The sequence below is a fragment of the Carcharodon carcharias genome, chromosome 13 (genome assembly GCF_017639515.1).
Source record: "Carcharodon carcharias isolate sCarCar2 chromosome 13, sCarCar2.pri, whole genome shotgun sequence".
NCBI classification, from domain to species: domain Eukaryota; kingdom Metazoa; phylum Chordata; class Chondrichthyes; order Lamniformes; family Lamnidae; genus Carcharodon; species Carcharodon carcharias.
This window is the reverse complement of record NC_054479.1, coordinates 133,556,748-133,564,104: the sequence shown is the minus strand read 5'-3', so window position 1 is coordinate 133,564,104 and position 7,357 is coordinate 133,556,748.

The following is a 7,357-nucleotide window of genomic DNA, read 5'->3' as shown; positions in this document are numbered from 1 at the left end:
ATGACCTGCCACCATGGAAACCTGCCTGTTCTTCATGAAGGGTACTGTCTTGTCAGGCATTGACAGTGGTGTTATGCCGCTCTAGTCGTTGCAGTCACTGAGGTTCCCTTTCTTTGGCAGCTTGACAATTACTGCTTGCCTCTAGTCATCCAGAATGTCCTCTGCAATCCAGATCTTGATGAACAGGTCTGTAAGCTCTGTTGTGACGGTGTTCTTGCCATGTTTCAATGACTCTGCTGGAGTTTTTTGATGGGGTAACAGAGAGGGTTGTTGAGGGCAATGCTGTTCATGTGTACACAGACTTCCAAAAGCGTCTGATAAATTGCCTCACAACAGAACTGTAAGCAAAGTTATAGCTCATGGAATAAAAGGGACAGTAGCAGTATGGATATAAAATTGGCCAAGTAACAGGAACAAATAGTAATTGTCAACCAAATAAAAACAGAAAATGCTGGAAAAACTCAGCAGGTCTTGGAGCATCTGTGGAGAGGAAAACAGAGTTATCTTTTCGAGTCTGTATGACTTTTCTTCAGAGCTAAAGAGAAGTAGAAATGTGATGGATTTTATACTGTTTAAGGGGGGCTGTGGTGCGGTGGGTGGAGTGAAAAGGAAGGTCAATAATCATGAACTGTTGTTATTCAAATGGAGGAAAGTTTCTTTTTTCTTTCATGGGTTGTGGGTGTCACTGGCAAGGCCAGCATTTGTTGCCCATCCCTAATTGCCCTTGAAATGGGTGGCTTGCTAGGCCATTTCAGAAGGCAGTTAAGAGTCAACCACATTGCTGTGGATCTGAAGGCACATACAGACCAGACAAAGTAAGGACAGCAGGTTTCCTGAAGGACATTAGTGAACCAGATGGGTTTTTACAGCAAGCAATGATACTTTCATGGTCACTATTCCAGATTTATTAATTGAATTTAAATTTCACTGGCTGAATTTGAACCCATTTCCCCAGAAGATAGCCAGGGCCTCTGGATTACTAATCCAGTACACCACCAGCTCCTCTTTGTAGTTGAGGTCCCCAAGAATCAGCGTTAGGACCCTCCTCTTCCTGATATACATTAATGACTGAGACCTAGGTGTACAGGGCAAATTTGCAGATGATACAAAACTTGGAAGTAATGAGGAAGATAGTGTAGAACTTCAAAAGGACGTAGGTTGGTGGAACGGGCGGACATGTGGCAGATTAAGTTTAATGCAGTGAAGTGTGAATTGATTTTTTTGGTAAGAAGAATACGGAGAAACAATATGAAATAAAGGGTACAATTCTAAAAAGGGTGCAGGAGCAGAGGGACCTGGTAAGAAAACAAGTCCAACAACTGAATTTCTGTATCCATGCTGCCATTGTCTCTTTAATCCCATCAGCTTTAACCTTACCAGCAAAGCTGTTTCATCATACTTTGCTAAACATCTTTTGAAAGTCCAGATACATGAAATCAACCACATCACCTTCTTAACTGTTATTTCATCAATATCTCAATCAAGTTAGTCAAACACGAATTGATTTTAATAAATCGTTTTGGCTGTCATTTATTAACCATTATTTTTGCAAGTGACAATTAATTTTGCCTTAGATTATTGTCCAGATGGACTTTTATGGACTCTTACACCCTTGATAAAGTGAGTTGAAGGAGGCCTGCAAATTTCAAATGGCCAAAAGTGGTAGAGTCACAGATCCAGGCTGGCCCTTTAACAAGAGAGGGTAGAAAAATATTGCATCTTTATGATGCCTTACCACATTCTAGGGACATCTCAAAGCAACTCTCAACCAATGAATTTATTTTGAACTGCTATTTGTATATAGGCACCTGCAACCTAATTATACACAGCAGGATCCCATAAACAACAAATGTGATGAATGACATTGGGAAGTGGTGACACCCAGTGTATTGAGTTCCCACCTGTTGTTAGTTACAAGTGCAGTCTGAAGAATAAAGGTTGGTGATGGGGTGTTGCACAGTTGGAGGAGCTTGCAGAAATTGAGAGGGGTGATGTCATGGAGGTATTTATATACGTGGATGAGAATTTAAAATTTCAAGTCTGGGACCATGTTAATCAGTAAAAATGGGAGGGATAGGGTTTAGGCAGAGTTTTCGATGAGCAGACAGTAGAGGGTGGAGAATGGGAGGCCAGCCATGAAAGCACTGGAGTATTTGAGTCTGGAGATGGCAGAGGCTTAAGTGAAGGTTTCAGTAGCAGATGGACTGAGGCAGGTGATGTTATGGAGGTGCAGAAAGGTGGTCTTCTGTGATGGAGCTAAAATAACATTGGAAGCTCTGCCCAGTGTTGAACAAGGCCAGTATCGTGACCAGTCATGGTCAACCTGAGACAATGGTTAGGGAGGGGGATAGAATCGGTGACATGGGTATAGAGATTGGGTCAGGGGCTGAAGACAATGGTTTTGATCCAGCTAATGTTTAACCGGAAGCTTACTGAACTACTTGAAACTATCCATGTTGTATTTGGGACTATTATGAATGCTGAGCAATTAGTTTATTTTACATTAATATGGATTTTTTTTTTACAAATGGGGCCCTTCTGGGATGGGGAAAAAGCAAGGTTGGTATTTTGAGAACAATAAAAAGAGGGCACCTTTAAATTGAAGTAAGGTATTATCTGGATTAGATACTATTTCCATTCAGGCGGAGAATAAAGTTTAAATGAGCATTATGATTCATGAGATATGTACTTGGCAGTTACCTCATTTATGTAGACAACCGAAGCCCAGAACAGTGTGGAAGAGCAACTACAGTTTCTCGTCGTCTTTGCTGTTTATATAAACTGAAGGCAGCGAGAAATTAAAAGTTCTCAGTAAACAATAGCTCTGTATTGATTGTATGGAATGATATAACTGTCATTTCCGCAGCTAGTATTTACTTGTAATGGTAGATGCTGAATAATTTGTCGAGATGAGAGAAGAGGATAGATGGCCTTTGCTTTCTGTGTAACCATCCTTGACACCTACAGAGGTTAAATGAGCAATATTCCCCATTTTTAGCACTTTGCTTGGAGTTATTGATTTTGAGCCCAGTTTGGAAAGAGACAAACAGCCATGAATAATTACAATCTTCAATAATTAGTTGCTAGATATTTCTTAAAGGTGGCAAAGAGCTGATTCATCTTTCCATTCTTTGTAGCTTTTGTAGCTATCTTTAATTGTTTTTTTAAAATTCTTCTCACAGACTGTAGCTTTCACTAGCAAGGCCAGCATTTATTGCCCATCCCTAATTTCCCTTGAGAAGGTGGTCGTGAGCTGCTTTCTTACACTGCTGCAGTGCACATGGTGAAGCTTTACCCACAGAGCTGTTAGGGACATAGTCCCCGGATTTTGACTCAGCGATGGCAGAATGGTGATTATAGTTTCAAGTCAGGATGGTGTGTGAATTTGCAGTAGGTAGTCTTCTCATGTGCTTGGTGCCCTTGTTTTTCTAGGCGGTAAAGGTTGGGGGTTTGGAAGGTGCTGTCAATGAACTGATATCTTCTTGTTATTTGCTGCAGTCCTCCTTGGACTAACGCTCCCCAATTTGATCTCATCCACAAAAATTAGAGATTGTGTTTTTGATTCCAAAGTCTAAATCATTAATATAAACTATGAACACAAGTGCACCCAGCACTGATCCTTTTGGGACCCCACTTTCCAAATTCTCCCAACCCTTACTCCTACTCTCTGCTTTCTGTCTTAAAGATAAAAATCACTATTATTTTAAATTAAAACATGGAAGTAGAACTGAGAGATCCAGGTTCAAACTATTAAAATCAAATTCTTTTTCACACAAATAGTGATCAACATGTAGAATAAACTTCTGGATAAAGTAATAGAGGCATACATCCTCAAAATGTTTAAGAAATGATTCAACACCACAATGGAGAAATATTAGGTACTCCCTGGATGGATGAACTTGGGTGGGCTAAATGGCCTTCCTCATCTGTGCTTATAATGTCATCTTCTGTTTCCCAGGATCTTGGAGCTCTGGAACTCCCTCCACTGATCATGCTTTTCTCCTGCAATCTACAGGGCTTTAAAACTCAGGCTTGGTGTCATGAAGTCTTGGTTCTTCTCCTTGCTTTCTCATTAAAAAAAAAATCCCAACACAGTGAGATAGATCCCCAGTTCACCAATTTCTTGAGCTGAAGCAGCTTGTGAGTGAAATTGATGGATTGGTTGAGCTCAGACTGCCATTCTAGCATAAGGAGATAGAGTTGGTATTGGTGGAGACTTAGGAGGACATGTCTCCTCCACCTTGCGAATGGCTCTGGCAGACTTTAACAGATGGGACAAAACAATAAGACATAGCTGGGGAAAAAATAAAATCACCAACATTTATTGCACTGAATTTAGATGGGCAGAAAGCACAACACACATTTCAAAAACTTCCATTAGAGAAATAACAAATACCACATGCATTTTACTACAGTGCTGTAAGATCGACTCCTAGATTACAGAATATCATGAGAGCTGTGTTTATTAAAGATTTCAAGAGTGGTTACCGATTACGTAATGCTGCATGAGTAATGCTAAACAATAGAAGTGAGCTATTGCACATTATGTTAATTAATTTAATTATTTTAAGATTTGCTAAATGAAGTTAGGATTATATAATATCTTGAAATGGGTCTTAATGTAATTTCTTAACCACATCAATGAGCTGAGCAAAGCCCACACTGCAGAACCCTTGGCGAAGATGCTGCTTTTCAAGAAAGTTGAGTGCTATTTTATTGAAAGGTTCTTTTTCCATGAGGCATTCTCTTAGTTTGTTTGGACCATGGCTCACTGGCCTCATCAGCAGAAGTAACAAAGCAACAACAAGAAAACTCACAACCGCATAAGACTTGGAGTTGTCTGTTGGTCTGTTTAATGTGGATGGTGCATAAAGGCTTGGTCAGGCCTTTATTACAAGGTTGACCTCACTTATGCAATTTTGTCCGTTTTGGATTACTTTGCCAAATAAACAATACTGGCTTTGAAGCTCTTGTCGTAATGAGCACCATTCCACAAGAGGAGAAAAATGAAGATTTGCTCAAATTATCAGATGATTGATTCTTGCTGATGCAAAATGAAGAATCTTTGTTTTATCTGTACAGCCATGTGTCCCACTGAGCATTGCTGTGCTGTTCAGGAGTGAACATTGCTACAACATACTTCTGGGGAAATACATCATATTATTTACTGGAATTGTTACAGATTCAGATTAAAAGTGGTCAGTGCTGTGTTATTAAACTTTGTAAAATGACGTCCATACTTGCAAGTTGAAGGCATGCAAACTTAACCATTTCAAACAAACGATTTTTATCTCACTTCTCTGCTTTGTTTCCAGAGAGCCAACACGGTATGCAAAAGATAGCAGAATTTTGGGAAGTGTAAGCTTTTGAGAATATCAGACTCATCACTGCCGATGTGATTTTTTCACATGAAAGCACAAAGAAGCTGGTTAAACCGCTAACGTCACGCACTGATTTTCTTAATGGTAAACAGCTATTTAAGATTTTTTGTCCTTTGAAATGCAATACAGTAATGATAATTATCAGCAAACATTTCACTGATATTAAGAATGATGGTTGACTGCTCATACTCCACAGCAACTGAAGAAAACAGCTCAGGGCACTAGCAAATCAGTTAAGAAATTAATTACAGTCCTGATACGCTTTTGGAATGTGAACACTGTTAATGTACAACCAAACTGTAGCGTATTGTTTAAATAAAATGTCCTCTTTGCAAAAGAAAATATAGAAAAAGGCAAGGCTGAATGAGAGATGCATCTAGGGATTATTTTGCACAAAACATTGAAGGGCCATGACCATTGGCTATTGTGAAACCAATTTTATGTTACTTGTTCATGGGATGTGGGTGTCACTGGCAAGGCCAACATTTATTGCCCATCCCTAATTTCTCTTGAGAATATGGAATGTTAGGATGCATTGCCAGGACAATTAAATACAAAACAAGAAATACTATTCTGTCTCTGGGAAAGATCTTGATCAGGTCTCATCTAGATTGTTGTTTCCAGTTTGGTCCTCTCACATATTGGATAATATGGGTTTTAAGTAGATGTAAGTAGGTTTTAAGCATCATCTTAAAGGAGGAAAGGTAGAGAGATGGAACAGCAGAGAGGGAATTCCAGAACTAAAAAGAGGATCCTGGAACTCCCTTCTTAAGAGCACCGTAAGTGTGTCTACACCAGATGGCTTGCAATGGTTCAAGGTGGTGGCTCATCACCATCTTCTCAAGGGCAATTAGAGATAGGCAACAAATGCTGGCTTTGCCAGCGTTGCTCACATCCCAAGAACGAATATAAAATAGATACTGACTAGTTTGGGTGGAACTCCTCTATTTACTATTTTTGGCAGCGTATTAACCTGTTTAATCTAACCTGGTTAATGAGTTTGTTAAAGTGGCCAAAGAGGAAAGTCATCCCAATAGCTTATGACAAACAGCACACAGAGGAAATTCCTGAGTTACACAGGTCAGAATACTGACAGCATTTATATAAAACATGAACAGGGGATGACGTTTGTTGCTTGTATTGATGTGGAAAATTATTAGAACTTGTCAGCAGCGTTCCTCTCACAAGAGGCAAAAGGCATTGAGGCTACAGCAATTGGTGCTGTCAACAGAGGCAGGAAAGGATTTGTGCAGACTGCCTACTCAGTGCTTTTATACACGTAGGTGGAGGTTCCTGCCAAAAGCAGGGTTATCTGATGATGGAGAGATTTCTTTTTTTAATCATTGGTGGAGGGAATTTGATTTAGTTATTTGGATTGCATTACAAATGCATTTTCTCGTAGTGAAAATTATCCTGCTTCTCGTTTCCCACCATGCATCTTTTTTTTCAAAATTACAAGAAGTTTGATGGGTTAAAAGAATTTGCATTTGCCAAGACTAAATCCCCAGAATTCCTTCCCCAAATCTTTGACTCTCCAACTCTCCTCCTTTCAGACATTGCTTAAAACCTACCCCTTTGATTAAGAATTTGTTCCCCTGCCCTAATATTGCCTTCTTTGGCTTAGGGTCACTTTCTGTCAGTTTATGCTCCCGTGTACTGCCTTGAGACATTTTACATTAAAGGCACTAAATAAATGCATACTATAGTTGTATTTTTAAAGCACCTTTTTGTCCTTGGGATGTCCCAATGCATCTTAGTCAATGAATTACTTTTGCAGTGTAATCATTAATAAGTAATCATGAATAGGACAGCCAATTTACACTCAGCAAAGTGCCACAAATACCATATGATTAATCAAGTTTAGATAGTGTTTGTTGAGAGATGACTGTGGCCCAGAAACTGGGAGAACTTTCTGCTCCGTTTTGAATAACCCCATCATACCCTTTTGCATCTACCTGAACAGGCAAATGGGACCT